This window comes from Schistocerca nitens, chromosome 8 (assembly GCF_023898315.1).
Source record: "Schistocerca nitens isolate TAMUIC-IGC-003100 chromosome 8, iqSchNite1.1, whole genome shotgun sequence".
Lineage (NCBI taxonomy): Eukaryota > Metazoa > Arthropoda > Insecta > Orthoptera > Acrididae > Schistocerca > Schistocerca nitens.
The window spans coordinates 211,286,937-211,304,879 of NC_064621.1; the positions used below are offsets into that span (position 1 = coordinate 211,286,937).

The 17,943-nt window shown below is 38.2% G+C and overlaps 1 protein-coding gene and 1 non-coding gene across 2 annotated transcripts in view; both read left to right on the plus strand.

The window, feature by feature from the left end:
- LOC126198710 (glycine receptor subunit alpha-3) overlaps positions 1-17,943 on the plus strand; it is a 646,434-nt gene that overhangs the window by 32,605 nt on the left and 595,886 nt on the right. The gene's annotated exons all lie outside the window — the stretch shown is intronic.
- Trnal-caa (transfer RNA leucine (anticodon CAA)) lies at positions 15,263-15,337 on the plus strand. Its single transcript has one exon. It is a non-coding gene; the product is annotated as a tRNA-Leu (tRNA).

Genomic DNA, 17,943 nt, shown 5'->3' on the forward strand with positions numbered 1-17,943 from the left:
TATACAACTTGAAAGAAAGCCAGGGAAAATCACTGTAGATTTTCTAGCATTTTCAGATGACATGGCACCTATTACATAATTGTAAGTTCACAAGAACAAATCACAGAACTACACCGTCAAGCACCAAAACTAGCATCAAAACTAGCATTACAAACATCATTTGAAAGAAAAGAAAAAAAACACAGTTCGTGAGAAACATCAGTGATGCATCTCGAAAGTTTAACATAAATAACAACACCGTTTTAAATACCTAGGAGAAAGGACATCAAATGAAATTAAGGAAAGGGCAGCAATAGAGACTAGAACACGTAAAATAAATAGCGTATTTCAAATAGCAGGAAACATAGAAACCAAAAATATTTATTCTGGAAGACAAAACTGAAACACTATAAATTAGTGATCAGACCAGAAATACTCTATGCAGTGGGAACTCTTAAACCGACTACGAAGGGAGAGAATTAGAAAAAAAAATGAAAGAATCTTAAGAAAACTACTAGGATCCGGCAGTGAATCAAAATACGGATTAAGAGCTAATACAGAACTATATCTGGAAGCTGAACAGTTAACATGTGTAATGAGGAAAAGGACACTAAAATTCTATGGACACATATGGAGGATGAATAATGACAGAATAATTAAACAAATTTTTGACTTACTGAACAATTACAAATCTATAGTCACATAGCTGAGAGAAGTAGAAAGAGATATCGAAAATGTGGAAGTTGACATGGAAGCAATAGAAAACTCAGGCTTTCGGGATGGGAAAAAAATCAAGAACTGGAAGAAAGGGAACACAAGAAGAGAAGGAACAACGTTCTCAAAGGATGAAAGAAGTGTGGGCTCAAAGGAAATTACAGTTGAAATCAAAGGAGCAGAAGGTTGTTAGAAATAAATAATAAATTTTAGCCCTAAAAATAACCTTCATTATACGGCAATCGCTATAACTACTTAACATCACTAACACTCCATATCAGTGATTTGTACTTACGTTCAACGATTACCATGAAAATATAAAGTTCACAGCTGAACACCAAGTAGGTGACAGCATAAACTTTTTAGGATTTACAATCAGAATAATGAATAATAGACACCAATCTCAAATTTATTGGAAGCCTACCATAACATACCCTACCATCCACAGCTCCTCTTGTAACACCATAGCCCACAAAATGGCACTACTCCGGTATATGATCAGGGCACAAAAAAAAGAAGATAAGATCTTCCATTTCTGGACAGTGTTTCATATCAGACTGCCAATGTCTTCTAACGAAGTGAGACAAACATCGTTTACCACCGACAACGAGACTCGGCAGTTACCTCATAACACCAACACAAGAAATCCACTGCACCATATGGGTGAGTACAAAATTGAATGTTTGGACTGTGACAGTTTCTACATAGGCGAGACAGCTAGATTATTTGAGATTAGATTCAAAGAACATATGGCAGCACTAAAAAACCAAATAACACAGCAATAGTCCCCCACCTGCCTGAAACAAAACACCAAGCCAACAGTACGGTTATCAGCACTCTACATACTCAACCTAAAGGCAAAAGGTAAACATTCTTGAAACTCAGAATATACATGCACTGAAGAAAACCTGCGTCCATCTTAAATGACACAAATGACAACTTTTACAACAGGATCATCTTTGTTTTTAACGGCAGCCTACATTATTAAATTTACGGTGCATACACACACACAAATATATACACACAACCACCCTCTCCTTCATAATTACCTTAATTAATTAGTTTTATTATCATGACATTTTCCAAATGCACAGTGGACTGGCTTATTCATAAATACACTGACACACCAATAGTTTGTACCCCCTGTCAGCTTATATATATATATATATATATATATATATATATATATATATATATATTGACAATACGAATAGTAATCTATGTGCATATTATTTTAAACCATAATCAATGTATTTATTACTCCAACCTTCACTTAGTTATAAAATGTAGCTGATGTTTTAACAACCCACAGCTCTGAAAAACTTTGCTCTCCTTCAGTCAGTCCTTTCACAACACAGACTAGACTGACAATACCGTATACAGTATGAGTTGTGTCATTGAAACCAGCAGTTTAGAATCGCAATATGGCACCGAGTGCACAGGACGCTTAAAGAGTTGTTTATTTACTTATAAAAAAGTCGTACGAAATTGGGCAAACTGACATAACTACATTACCTTCAGTGTTTTGAGGTAACGATCAATACACGCATCATGTTTGGCAGTAATTTTTCGTACACCTGACAGAAGATACAAGGAAATGCAAGCATAACTAGAAACACTTTCAGTATTTTTGCTTTTGTGCTGCATGTAAGCCTAAATAATTACATTACTGATTGTCTTATATGAAATACCAGCAGTATTTAAATAATGTATGTGTATTTTAGGGGGCTTAAATAATCTAGTATTAACAGACGTAGCTTAATGATGTGTTTTTAGCCAACTTCGGCTTTTCTTGGGTAGTATATTTGTTATGAAAGTACTCCTATAAGCAGCATGCTCTATTTGTCATCGATAACATGTGTCTTTTTTCATTTGAGCGTTCTTACGAAAACTAAAGACTTCTTTAAACGTGAGTATATGTATTGTGATCTTCTTCTCATAGCACAATTCAACAATGCATGTGTTAAACTCAACTAAAACGCAAATATTTGGTCAATGGCAAAACTTGTTTCGACCGCCTCGTAAATCTTACAACGTTATTCTGTTTCAGACAATCATAGTAGTACCGTACACAAACTTACTGACACCGCCATCACACCTGAAACTTCCCCTTTGAAAAATTTATACACGACTGTGCTTAAACTGACACACAATATTTTTAGCGCAACGCAATCTGACTTTCAATAATCTCTACAAGAGAATGGCCCTGACTAACATTAACCTGTACTTTTCACAAATCACTTACCTCACAAAATCTTGGTTACTCCTACTACTGCAATACAGCAAGCGCCACTACTGCCAGCTAAATAAAAGATTCAAACTATGGAAGGCACTAACTACTGATAGGGATAGTTAGCAAATGAAAGATATTAATAGAGAACAAACAATGTATTTACCTTGATATCATATATATATATATATATATATATATATATATATATATATATATATATATATATATATATATATATATAGAGCAGTTCATGACAAATTTCAAAACTCCGCCATCTCTCTCCCCACATCCACCACTGCTGGCGGCTCACCTCCAACTGCACAACGCTACGCGCTGTTCACAGCCAGCTGCCTAGCACTACAATGGCGAGTATTACAACAATGCAAAGCAGCCACAGACTGCACACAGCACAGCCAGTGATTTTCATACAGAGGTGGCGTTACCAATAAAAAAACCTAAACAGCCTACTTACATAGCCCCCATGCTCCCCACAAAAAATTTTACAAATTGGTTTGGGCAGTGGCCAATACAGATTTGAAAAAAATTTTCATAATTACAGTAACAAAGAAATCAAATGCACACACTTATTGATACAATGTTGGTCAAAAGCTAAACTTGCTCACAGTCCATAAAGACAGTCCTAATCGTTCATCGTAAAACTGCCGTTTCTTTTCTCAAAGTCTGAGCAGTAAAAGAAAATGCACACGGAAGTAGTGGATTTCCATGCAGTCTTGAAGAAGTAGTGTTGTCCTTCCAACGGAAAGACAGTGCTGACTCTTGACATGCAGACAGGTAATGGGCCACAACAGAGCAAACCCACAGCAGAGTCAGTCGACGTTTTGAAGAGTATTGGTGGGTAGGTCATCACAGAGCAGACCCACTGTAGTCCTGGTAGAGATTACGGTATTGGTGGGCCACCAGAGGTGCAGACCCAATGCAGTCCTTGTAGAGACAATGGTACTGATGGATCATCAAAGACGTAGACCCACTGTAGTCCTTGTAGAGATGGCCAGCAGCCATCTGTTGTGACTATGCAGGTGCAAAATCACCATTGAAGAGTCTTGCGGATAATAGAGCAAGTCCATAACCACCACTTGTGCACTCACAAAGTTTTTGAATTGTCCTGAGAACCAGCAATGCTGTTAACCAGTCCCTTGCCGAATTATTAACACACGTGCAAACACTAACAGTCCCTACTTCTCACATATTGTCCATATACTATGACCAATAGAAACGTGTGCAGTGAAATGTAACTTACAAGTTACTTAATTTGATGAACTGCTGTCAATTACAATTTTATAACATAAGAATACAATAACAACGTACAAAATACATCATTCAAGAACATAACAATACAGATAACATTTGTAGTACAGGCTTTACAACAGAATAGAAATAAACATATACATCAATGTTACAGGAATTATGAGATAAGTAGATACATAAAAGTTCAGAATAACTTTCGAAACATCAACTTCACACATGAGCATTAAAACAAAACAGAATAAATAATATCTAAGCATATTTACAAGTTAAATATCATATTATTAAAACCAATTATATTCGAGGATAACAGTATTCCTCATCATAGTGAATAGTATTAGAAAAAAAATTCTATGAAACTACACAGAGACAGGAAGAAAACAAATACACAAGGGTACACAAACACATAGGGGGATAACACAATGGAAAGGACAGGGTTTCTTTTACTGCAGTATTTTGCAAACAAAACTTTCTTTACTTCTCGGAGATCTCCCTTCGTTCCTCACTATTTCCAAAAAGTCCTATCTGTACCTCTTTTCTGTATTCTAACCATATTTCTTTCAAAATAAATATGGCTCATTGTACAATACTCATTTAGGCCCAAATCTGTTTCTTATATACTCTACCCCTCTTAAGCTAACTTAAATCTACTGAGCTCAGATGCTAAACTAAGGGACGAGGCAATGCAGCAACACATAAAACAATTAACGCAAACAGCAATGACAAAAAAGTGCAGATTTGCAAAGGAAGCAGCATTTTAGAAATTAGCGAAGCAATTGCAATATTACGACTAATATAAGGCAATGTGCAGCAAACAAGAAAAATAAATCTGGCTTAGCAGAGTAACACAAATTAAAATTCAGTAGCACTATGCCTGGCAAACAGCATAACTTATACCTAAACATGACAAAGTTCAAGCAGAAAAAGTATTACACTAAAAATGGCCATGTCTAATACCTATGTCACATCTTAACACTAGAGTGATGCATCACAATTTATTCTACAAAAGAAATTAACAAGTACTTGAAAAGAAAACTATGATTGCAGTTCCTGTGAAGGTAAATGTCTTTTTGTGCTCCCTCATTTTTTTTGAAAAAATTATTATTTACTCGATCTGTAGACAGAAAATATTTATATTAGTACATCTATAAAATTTTATTTTAACCAATGCTGCAGTGCAGCTAGAAACTAGATATCAAATGAAATAAGCAATTACGCAAACCAAAGTATAAAAATATCATTCAATAGTCATGTGACATTTCATAAGTTAGTAGACATTCTCTCAACTCTCGTAGAAAGACGCTTGTCATAATCAGGTGTGCAGATGTAAAAAATATTTCTCATTTCATTAGGCATTTCTGTAAATATCATAAATTAAGAGCTCCACAGTGTCAACATATGTTTTCAAGTTCGACCGTGTCGTTTTTGCGATGCTCTCTACAAAGGAACGTCAATAGCGAGAATAATGGCCTCCCTGTTTTTTTTTCTACCTGTGCCGCTGAAAAGGGCTCGCAATAATGGCTTTTTCTCCAGGCGTCTGACACCGCTGGGTGCCCGCGACGCATTACGTGCAGGTGGTCACTTAACTTTCGTACGGAAATATTTACGACAGCAGTTTCCGCTACAGTGACAGTCTCATATAAAAAATTTCACAGGTCAAGAATTAGCGTTACAAATCTGTAGAAACAAAATCTTATTGATATAACAGTGTCCAAAAAATTTTCGCCAGCATTGTGATACATTTACGCATTTACACACATTTCCTACCTCTTAAAGTACGATTCTTGGTTTCCAACATCCTTTTTCACAAGTCAGTGTCCCTAACCGCTACTCATTACTCCTTACCTTATTACACATATATATATATATATATATATATATTCGTCGACGCTTCTTTAATATTTCATTATATGAAATATGTAGCATAATCAAATTCCTCATATAGCATCAGCTTCTTGACCATAAACATACCTCAGCAGCATAATACACATCGTCGTCGTAAAAATAACATCATAACACCTCAGTCAACTCTCAAAATCGTCGTAGCTTCCTCCAATAATTTCAAAACCTAAAAAAAATTCTCTGCTCATGTCAAAAGTGTCATCTGCCTCAAACGCACTTTAAAAATCATGATCCCATACCAAATACATCATTCAAAGCTCTCATAGTATCACAATGGTTCCGAAAAAATATGAACAGTTCACAAAGTACAAACAAAATACAATTTCATAAGTGTGAAGTTATCCAACGGTGTAATTACGTAAACATCTGTCACTGACGTAAAATAAGTGTTTGTCTCTCTCAGTTAAATGATCAGATAGCTGTGTAATTCTATGTTAGAGAAATATGGTACCGATGTCTAAAGTTGTATAAGCAAATACCATATTAGCTAGGGTTCCTTGTGGTTGCCACACACATGGTACACAAAGTAAGCGTGTACCCCCCTGAGGATTAATGTAATTATACCTTCAGGTGTTACAGATTACAGCAATGGGGTACTGTAGCGTTAAACTGTGCGTCATGTTGTAACATAATCTCTGTGGAAGTCTCGTAGTTATCGTCCTCCAAAAGCTAAGTTCTGCAGAAGTCAATGCACTTACCTCATGATAAACAAAAGTGAAATGCTTCGAGTATAGATATCTTAGTTATTACGCTTATTGTTGTGATGAAGAAAGTACTGTACCGTAACGTATTGTTGTGCCACGAAAAAGGCTGTCTCATTGTTGCTATACCACAAAAGTTACTAATAAAACATGTTTTTCTTTCCAGAAGAATTCAGAAAACTGTGCAGATATAAAACAGATACACCGCAAAAGCAACTTGTAAATTGTCACTCATTAGTAGCGTCGTGATAAAATCGTGTAGCTGTCACATAAACTAACCACTGTGTCATCTGGTATCTCACAGAAAGTACTTTAAATCCAGAATGTATTTTCAAGTAAACCAAAATGTTGCATTAGAATCTCATTAGCAGTACCAGTATGTGCCCTAAGTATGTAAGCCTGATAGTCGTTACGTAATCGTGCAACAAACAAGCAAGAATGCACACACACAATAACACTGTGTCGTCTGTTCACAATAACAATGCATTCGTAATTTCTGTTTAAATAAGTTCTCTTGGTTCTTGATTGGATATTTAACTTCAAACATTGTTGCATGTCAACAGTTTCTAAAGTCTGACAAAGCATACTAGAAATGTGAAGTGAAAAGTTTTATGGCAAAGACAAAGTTTAAAAGCAGATTATTTTTCAATAAACGGTTTTACATGTAAAATGTGGTGTAAACTTTTACTCTTCATAGTACTCAAAGTTTGAACTTGAATGCAATTGTCATGCGGTATACGTCGGTAAAGAATACTGGAAATTTTCTCAAGGTTAGCGTCTATGTTATTTTTTCCTGAGCCAGCCGGCGCAGGTGGCTGCCTCCGGTGCGAGTCATTATCTGTTTCTTTGTTGGCGCGTGCCGTTATTGGGATTAGGAGACCGAACTTCTACAAATTCACTTTGCCGAGAAGGCCCTGCCCTGTTTAAATCCCGCCAGTTCTGATGCAATTCAGGTCTGTCATTATGAATATATCGTCTGTCGTCATGTTGGTAGTTTACATAGTTTCTTGTTTGACGGTCATGTGGTGGAGAATTTCTCCCTGAATCGTAACTGCGCGCTGAACTGTTGCGTCTGAAGTTATTCTGTCTCCCTTGATAATAATTGTTTTGGTTCCCATATTGTCTGTTTCTCTGATTGTCTCTGTGATAGTCATTACCTCGGAGAGGTGATCTTTCCCTGTAATTATTACTACTCTGCCAACGGTTGTTATACGGGTGGTGTCTGTTTCGGTCACGATTTGTGTTGTGAGAATAGCCTTGTCGCGTCCGGTTATTATTTCTTTCATCGCGGAATTGCGACGGATGTGATCTGTAATTGTTGTGCTCCTGCGTTCCGCGATTGTCAGTGTCCATTTCCAGTTCTTGTAACAGTCCCTGAAAAGCTTCAATGTCGTCTTTGCAACGTCCTGCCAAAATAATATGTCGTAAATGTTCAGGCAGTTTGATTAAGCAAATTCGGATGAGTTCTGAGGGGCTGTATGGGTTTGAAAGATACTGATTCTTATGCAACATGTCTTCAAAATATTTCATAATACTGGAAAATTCAGATTGTTCGAAACGTTTCATCATTATGATGCTATCTTTTACTCGGTCTTGTGTGGCTTGAGACCAATATGCTGAGAGGAAGGCATGGTAAAATTCTCCTTCACTGTGGCAATCGTGAATGACCGATCGCATTCGTACAGCCGGTTCATTCTCTAAGTAGCCACACATAAATTCTAATCTGTGTTCTAATGACCAGTTGGGAGGAAAACAATGAGAGAATTGATGGAGCCACGCTTGTGGATGAATGTCGTTGGCAGAATTCTTAAACGTTTTGAATTTACGTGTAGTAATGAACAGCTTATAGTCAAAATCATCATGTCGGCGAGTCGCATATCGGTCATTGTTAGGTCGTGTCGGCCGTTCCATCTCAAAATTCGGTGCACATTGCCAGTTTCTTTCATAACTTCCGAAATGCCCTGTGTTATTATTTTGCGTCTTTTCCGTATTTCTAAGTCCCTCTTCCCGTGTTGGGGCGCGAGTGTCCTCTGAAATACGTAATTCTTGTATTACCTGTGTCAGCTGATCTTGTACTTCGCGGATTTCTCTTTGGTGTTGCGTATTAATTTGATTCAGATTTTGTTTCAGTTTCCTAATTTGTTCGCTCTCTTCTGTGTCATTAAAGACCACCGGTTTTGTGTCATTCGGATTATCATCTACCATCGTAGATAAGTTAGTGAACTGATTCGAAAGTTCGGCTACTTTCTCCGATAGTGAACACATTTCCTCAGTGTGTTTTTCTGAACCAAGTTTCAGAGTATCTACTGTGTCCTTTAAGTTTTCCTGAGTTTTTGCAAGTTGCGTAACCGAATCGGTAGATGCAACTGAGTCAAATTTAGCTTGCAAGGTCTCATGATTTTCGTGAACATAGTTTGCAGTTCTTTTATGGCTGCTTCGTGATTCTGTAGTGCATTTTCATGCCGCGAAAAAATAGGTTGGAAGTGCTCACAAATTTGTGTTTTTACGTCATTACAGACTTTTTGACATTTCGATTCAATGTTATGTAACTCAGTAGTTAAATCTTCACGTGTTTGTTCAAGCGTGGTGTCTAACTTTTGAAGATTTTGTTCCATTGCGTCTAACTGTTGATGTGTTTGTCTCTGGTGTTGTTCCATTGTGTCTAACTTTTGAAGATTTTGTTCCATTGTGTCTAACTTTTTAAGATTTTGTTCCATTGTGTCTAATTTTTGAAGCTTTTGCTGTGTTTGTCTCTGATTTTGTTCCATTGTGTCTAATTTTTCAAGCTTTTGTCCCATTTGTTGCATTAATTGTAATAACAATGCACTGGTGTCTGAAACATGTTCTTCAGTGCTTTTCGGCAGTGAATTTGCACCGGCAACTTTCACATTCTGACAAGTGGAAAATGTGTCTTGACTCATTTGAGAAAACGGTGAGAACCCAAAACCTGAGTCTACAATATTTGCAAAATTGTGTCCTGTCATTCCCGATTGCTGAGGCGAGCTGTTGCCGACCGATCGATCGATAATGCTTCCCTCTTCACTAATTGTTTCACTGTCCACGCCATTGTTTGCCGCCCGCTCCATTTCCCTATGCACAATTACCAAATTACTACTTTGAACATTAGTTAATTCATTACTCGGTGGCGCTAACACACTGCTTTCGTTTTCACTGTCCTTTCTCAGTTTACTTTGGAGCCTAGTATTACGTTTTTCACACGCCATTATTGTCACAGTATTTCACACGACAACACAGAAAAACACAATTTGAAGAGCAAAAATAAGAGAACACATTAACATAACACTGAAAATAATATCTAGTTAATTGCAGCTGCGAAATACTTGGTGCAAATCTACATGCATGCCACAACTGTTTTACTGTACAACAATGAAAGACTGCAACTACAAAGGAGATTTTCTCTACAATTACGCGCTAGCAATAAACAAAAGCTACACTAATTACACAAACTACAAGAAAAAAAATCAGAAGATTCCAGTGAGGTATCCTCGGCTAAGGGTCGACATATGAAACTTCCCCTTTGAAAAATTTATACACGACTGTGCTTAAACTGACACACAATATTTTTAGCGCAACGCAATCTGACTTTCAATAATCTCTACAAGAGAATGGCCCTGACTAACATTAACCTGTACTTTTCACAAATCACTTACCTCACAAAATCTTGGTTACTCCCACTACTGCAATACAGCGAGCGCCACTACTGCCAGCTAAATAAAAGATTCAAACTATGGAAGGCACTAACTACTGATAGGGATAGTTAGCAAATGAAAGATATTAATAGAGAACAAACAATGTATTTACCTTGATATATATATATATATATATATATATATATATATATATATATATATATATATAGCCAGCTGCCTAGCACTACAATGGCGAGTATTACAACAATGCAAAGCAGCCACAGACTGCACACAGCACAGGCAGTGATTTTCATACAGAGGTGGCGTTACCAATAAAAAAACCTAAACAGCCTACTTACACACCTAATCAAACGTCAGGCGTCATTAAAATACGCGCTTTTGCCAGCCTAGTTATGTACTATCTGTTTGCGTATCTTTAATTCGGTATCACTGTATGACTCGCATTCGGGAGGACGACGGTTCAATCCCGTCTCCGGCCATCCTGATTTAGGTTTTCCGTGATTTCCCTAAATCGTTTCAGGCAAATGCCGGGATGGTTCCTTTGAAAGGGCACGGCCGATTCCCTTCCCAATCCTTCCCTAACCCGAGCTTGCGCTCCGTCTCTAATGACCTCGTTGTCGACGGGACGTTAAACACTAACCACCACCACCACTGTATGACTACAACATTTACTTATGTATAACATGTAATACATGCAAGTTTAACAAACCCACAGTCCTAGCACATCCAAAACTTTGCTTTCATTCTCGCGTGCCTTTCAACCTCTATCTGTGAATCCAAGACAAAACTGTTATTTATGTATAATTTTGCCTTTTTGACACACAATTATTGCACTTAATGTTTTGAACATGTCACCTGATTACATAAATGAGTAAGAAATTTAAGATACTTATAAACTTGACAGAAAAGGGTTTGTACACTACTTGAAATTTTTACTCTAACACATACACTATGTGATCAAAAGTATCCGGACACCCCCAAAAACATACGTTTTTCATATTAGATGCATTGTGCTGCCACCTACTGCCAGGTATTCCATACCAGCGACCTCAGTAGTCATTACATATCGTGAGAGAGCAGAATGGGCCCCTCCGCGGAACTCACGGACTTCGAACGTCGTCAGGTGATTGGTTGTCACTTGTGTCATACGTCTGTACATGTGATTTCCACACTCCTAGACATCCCTAGGTCCACTGTTTCCGATGTGATAGCAAACTGGAAACGTGAAGGGACACGTACAGCACAAAAGCGTATAGGTCGACCTCGTCCGTTGACTGACAGAGACCGCCGGCAGTTGAAGGGGGTCGTAATGTATAATAGGGAAACATCTGTCCAGACCAACACACAGAAATTCCAAAATGCATCAGGATCCACTGCAAATACTATGACAGTTAGGCGGCATTTCTTGGTCAAGCAGCTGCTCATAAGCCACACATCATGCCATGAAATGTCAAACGACGCCTCGCTTGGTGTAAGGAGTTAAACATTGGACGATTGAACAGTGGGAAAACGCTGTGTGGAATGACGAATCACGGTACATAATGTGGCGATCCGATGCAGGGTGTGGGTATGGCGAATGCCCAGTGAACGTCATCTGCCAGCGTGTGCAGTGCCAACAGTAAAATTCGAAGTCGGTGGTGTTATGGTGTGGTTGTGTTTTTCATGGAGGGGGCTTGCACCCATGTTGTTTCGCGTGGCACCATCACAGTACAGTCCTACATTAATGTTTTAAGCACCATCTTGCTCCCCACTGTTGAAGAGCAATTCGGGGACGGCGACGGCATCTTTCAAGACGATCGAGCACCTGTTCATAATGTACGGCCTGTGGTTACACGACAACACCCTTGTAATGGACTGGCCTGCACGGAGTCCTGACCTGAGTGCTACAGAACACCTTTGGAATGGTTTGCAACGCCGACTTTTGCCAGGTCTCACCGACCGACATCGATACCTCTCACTGCAGCAATCTGTGAAGAATGGGCTTCCATTCCCCAAGAAACTTTCCAGCACCTCACTGAACGTATGCCTGCAAGAGTGAAAGGTGTCATCAAGGCTAAGGGTGGGCCAACACTATATTGAATTCCAGCATCACCGATGGAGGGCGCCACGGACTTATATTTTTAGCCAGGTGTCCGGATACTTTTGATCACATAGTGTATGTTCATCAATTCAACCAAAGATCCTCACAATGCTTTAAGACTTGCTTCGGAATAAAGGCTTTGTTTAGTTATACGTTCTTTGTACCTTCAAATAGTATTTCTGTTTTGCTGTATGTTCTTTGCACCTAGTAGGTTCCATATACCAGTTTTGTTTACAAAATGCGACATTTTATATGTTATTTATTGCGATAGGGAAAGGAGCCTAAGACAATTGAAGGTATTCTATTTTAGTTGTTTTATTTTTACATTTAGATTTTGTGTTTACTTTTTAGACAAAGGCCTGCACAGAACCATGGTCTGAAATAGCATTTTGTTTCTCCACTAGACAGTGCCACAGGTTACGCCAAATTCGTAACACAACACACACATGTCCTATTAACACATAAATCCCACCTAATGACGGAGGTTTACACATTTGAAACGTATTATAGATATGAATAAATAGTGAATTGTAACAATAAACTTATTGGTTCATCCAATATCAACAGTCACAGTAAAGCCATTCAATATCAACAGTCACAGTAAAGCCTATTCTAAAATGTTCACATTTAAACTCGGCTTCTTCAAGAATTATTCTATCATAAACTTGACCCTGCACGTATGCATTAGAGAGTCAAAACTGACCCAAAAACATAAATATTTTGGTACAAAAATAAAGTGTAAAATAATAAGAATCAGTGTCAAACAGCAAAAGAAAATAAAGAGTATTAGCAAACTCAGACACATGAAATAAAAGTAATAATAATAGTAAGTTAGCAATTACACTACAACAAAATCAATTAAACTCCAGCCTAAAAATGCTCATGTTTATAGCCTGAACCCAGAATTACGTAGTAGTAAAGTAGGAACTAGTAGCGACTCAAAACATTTTAAAAGATAGTAGACTGTATCTGGCAAATTAGCAGAACAATAAAATTTTAAAAATAGGAATATAAAGAGAAACATATATGAAGATTAAAAAGGCAAACAAACTGACATTATACAGGTAAATATTAAAGAAAAAAATTTATTATACACCGAAATTATACAAAAAGAAAGAAATAAACACCAAAACACTATCTAATTACAGCCAAATTGGCATAAAACAGAGACAAAACCTAAAAATACAATTAGACAGACATAGAAGAAAATCATCAGGAACTATTTAATAAATATGATGAAGAAAATCATCAGAAATGAATGTTTTAACACAGATATATACAAACGAATTTAAAAACTTATTACCATGAGAACGAGCTATAGAATAACGAATAGAAAGACATTAGGCATCACCAGAAACATTTTGGAAAAAAGAAACTTAAAACCTCCAAATATAACCAGTAAAGCAGTAAAAAATGGAAGACAGAAACATTAGTTTTAGTAACTAAAAAGAAGCGCGTCTTCTAATTCCAGTAAACAACGGAGAATTGGTTCCTGACCCTTTGGAATGGTTGTCTGACACCCCCTTAATCACTGAGCCACACTTTGTGAGCAGATTCTCACGAGCGCTGCCGTTACAAGTGGGACAACAACTATCCGATTGAAAAAAAATGAAATGATCGTACAGCATTGTTGGCCGGGAGGCCCCATGCGGGGAAGTTCGGCCGCCGTATTGCAAGTCCTTTTTAGTTGACGCCACTTCGGCGACTCGCGAGTCAATGATGAAATGATCACGAAAGAAACCCAACACGAGGCAGAGAGAATCTCTGACCCCGCCGGGAATCGAACCTGGGACCCCGTGCGCAATACCACGAGCTGCGGACTAGCAATGGCGGGAGGTGTCACGTGCAAGAGGCCATCGTACAACACGTTATCAAGCGCCCTACAGGCTTTCTCCAAGTCGAAGGCCTCCTACACCAGTTTGATAAGCTGCTGCTCTTTCGAATGCCCACAACTGAACAAAAATTGCTCTTCAAGAATATACCAAGCAGTGGTGCAGCGTTAAATTATTTTATCAAACAAGCCATTCATGACCAACTGAGTTCATCTACTTGCTTTTTCCCCCCTCACGTAAACTCAAATTAAATAAAACGTATTAATTCTAAAGAAGTGGGGACTTGTTTTTTTACGCTGTTTTTGTGGTATTGCTCACCACGATAGTTTGTCCTGAGCAAGCTTATTCATATCTACATAGCTAACGCAGTACACACCTATTTGACCCTGCTTACTATCGTTAAGTCTTGGTCTCCCTCTACAATCCCCCCCCCCCTCTCCCACTCCTTTCCATTACGAAGTTATGAATGTTTTAACACAGAGATAAGTCAAAGAAATTTAAAAAAAACTACTCTCGGATTAACGATTGTTCTTTCCGTGAAGGTTTGTTCTTACGATCATGTAATATTTTAGGCTAAGATTATCAAGAGGAAAAACGTGAAGTTAGAAATAAGAAAGAAGAAAATTCATTACGAAATAAATGAAGAAGCTCTTACATTTACAGATCCTCTCAACTTCGAAAAAAAAGTTTTATTTTAAGAATATCACTGACAGACAAAGCCACTCCGAGAACGAAACAGATGGCGAGTGAATGGAAGGGATGAAGAGGAGGAAGGTGTCCGTTTTAAAATTAAAATAATAAAATAGTGTGAAACTTCCTGGCAGATTAAAACTGTGTGCCGGGCCGAGACTCGAACTCGGGACCTGTGAGGACGGGGCGTGAGTCGTGCTTGGGTAGCTCAGTTGGTAGAGCACTTGCCCGCAAAAGGCAAAGGTCCCGAGTTCGAGTCTCGGTCCGACACACAGTTTTAATCTGCCAGGAAGTTTCATATCAGCGCACACTCCGCTGCAGAGTGAAAATCTCATTCTGGAATAAAATAGTGGTTTATGGATTTAAAAAAGGAGAAAAAAAAATATACAGCTTGTGAAACGGAGAGGTGAGCCGAATCGGAGTGATTGCGCATAGCAGATTGGTAGTTATTGGTGTGATGTACTGGCTAGCCTATAAATGGTTTTCAGACCGTTTACCATGCTCGTTTAGGCATGTACTACGGTGGTCCCAAGTATACAACTCAAAAAAAAAAAAAACCGACAAGGATACAATAATACGCGGCACAGATTCTATATGTCTCTACTGTTATTGATCTGCCAATATTAACAAACTCGAGAAGTAATCGGTCTATTGACTTGAAATTTTGACACAAAGTTGTACTAGGATACGCGCGTGTTTGTATGTACCTGCTGGAGCGCTTTATGGGATACAAAAGAATAAGCTGTCAGTAAAACCACATGTTATTTTGTTCAGAATCTTAACGCCGTAAGTTCTTCACCAATTGCGCCGAAAATTTGACATACCGTTGCAAGCAAATACGCGCGTGCTTTTATATACTTATTTTTTTTAAAAAAAAAAATATGTGCATGCTTGTGGAAGCGTTGTTACCAAAAATCTCGAAAAGTTTTTTGAACAATGATGTACAGGTTTCTTGTTGACAACAACTGCGAGACAGGAAATGCTCTGCTGTAAAAATGTGCGGTTTTGTTTCCTTTATCGCAGCCAAGTTTAACTACTATAGCAGGGAATTTAAATCGTTAGACTAAACTTGTTTCTCCCACCTATATTTATTTATTTATTCTGACCCTAACAACTACAGAGGTATCTCATTATTACAGGTCACCCACAAAATTCTCTTCAAGCATTACTCAACAGACTATAACCAGAAGCTGATACAAAGATAGGTGAATACCAAGCAGGGTTCAGAAAAGGGAAGTCCAGTACTGAACAAATTTGGAAACTGCGAACGCTCCTGAAGGTCAGAAACGGAGAACACTGCAGTCACATTCGTGGACTTTAAGAAAGCCCACGACTATGTAGCCAGGTAGATTCTCTTTGACACATTAGAAGAACATGGAATAAACAGAAAAACTAGGACACTCATTCAACAGACGCTTACAGACACCACATTCAAAATAAAATTTATGGGAGAAATTCAGACCCATTCGAGATACATACAGGGGTCAGATGAGGAGATGGTCTCTCGCAGCTTTTATTCAGCATTGTTTTGGACAATATTATCAAACAATGGGAAAAAAAGGAACAAGAAATCATAAAATGCCTAGCATTTGCAGATGACCTTGCAATACTCAGCAATAATAGACGGTAAGCACAAGAGGCACTGAAATACTAACATCAAATCTCTGCGAAAACAGATCTACAGATATTGTATGAGAAGACGCAATACATGGAAAGAAAGAACAACATGTTCACAAAATACCGAAGGATTAAGAGAGTGGAAAAATGTATACAAATAGGAGGACCAGACAGCGCATCCAACATGCAAAGAACAGAAAAACTTCAGAAAGCATACAAACTAAATATTTCAAGACAGGCTAAACTCAGGTACTATAGTACAGTTGTACTACCAGCAGAACTCTACGTATCACAGACGACCACAATCGGAGCATTAGCCATCACAGATACAAAAAATAGAACGTAAAAGCCACAGAAAATGTTTTGGAGCAATATACAGAGATGATGTACGGATGAAGAGACCAACCAAAGAATTGCGAGGGCTGTCCAGTAGAGAATCATCATAATTGTTTTGACAGCATATCTTTATTCATCCTCATAATTTTGATGGTCCTTCTCAAAGTAGTCTTCCATGAACGAGATGCACTTCTCCCAGCGTTTCTGCCAGTCTTAAAATACACGCTGCAAACCATTTTTTGAGAGGTCCTTCAAAATCACCTCCGCAGCCTTCACCACTGCTTCTGATGAATGATAATGGCTCCCACGAAGGCGTTTCTTCGTGCTAGAGAATAGAAAAATGTCACATGGGGCTAAATCCGGACTATAGGGAGGGTGAGAGATGCACTTAACGTTCATTTTTGCAAGATATTCAGCAACAACATTGGCAATACGCGGCCGCGCATTATCGTTGTGCAGCATCCAGCCTGCTTCACGGAAATGTGATCCTTTGCGCCTGATATGGACTTGCAATGTTTTCAGGACATCCCTGTTTTATCGTCCAGTTACTGATGTGTGTGCAGGTACGACATGCTGATAAACCATTCGATGAATATCAAAGAATGAGACGAGCATAACTTTCCCAGCGGGAGCAACCACTTTTGCTTTTTTGGGGGTTGTTGATGAAGGAGATTTCCACACTGAGCTTGGCTGTTTGCTCTCGGGATCAAAATGATGTAGACACGTTTCATCAGCAGTGATTACATTTGAAAGAAACTCCGGATCTTCCTCTAACATCAACTTTAACTGCATGCATACCTGTACAAATGTCGTTTTGTTCGGGGATTAACAATCTTGGAACCCATCGCCCACAAACAAGTGTCATGTGTAATTTTTCTGCCACCAACGGGTGGGTGGCACCCAATGAAATGTTGAGTATTTCAGA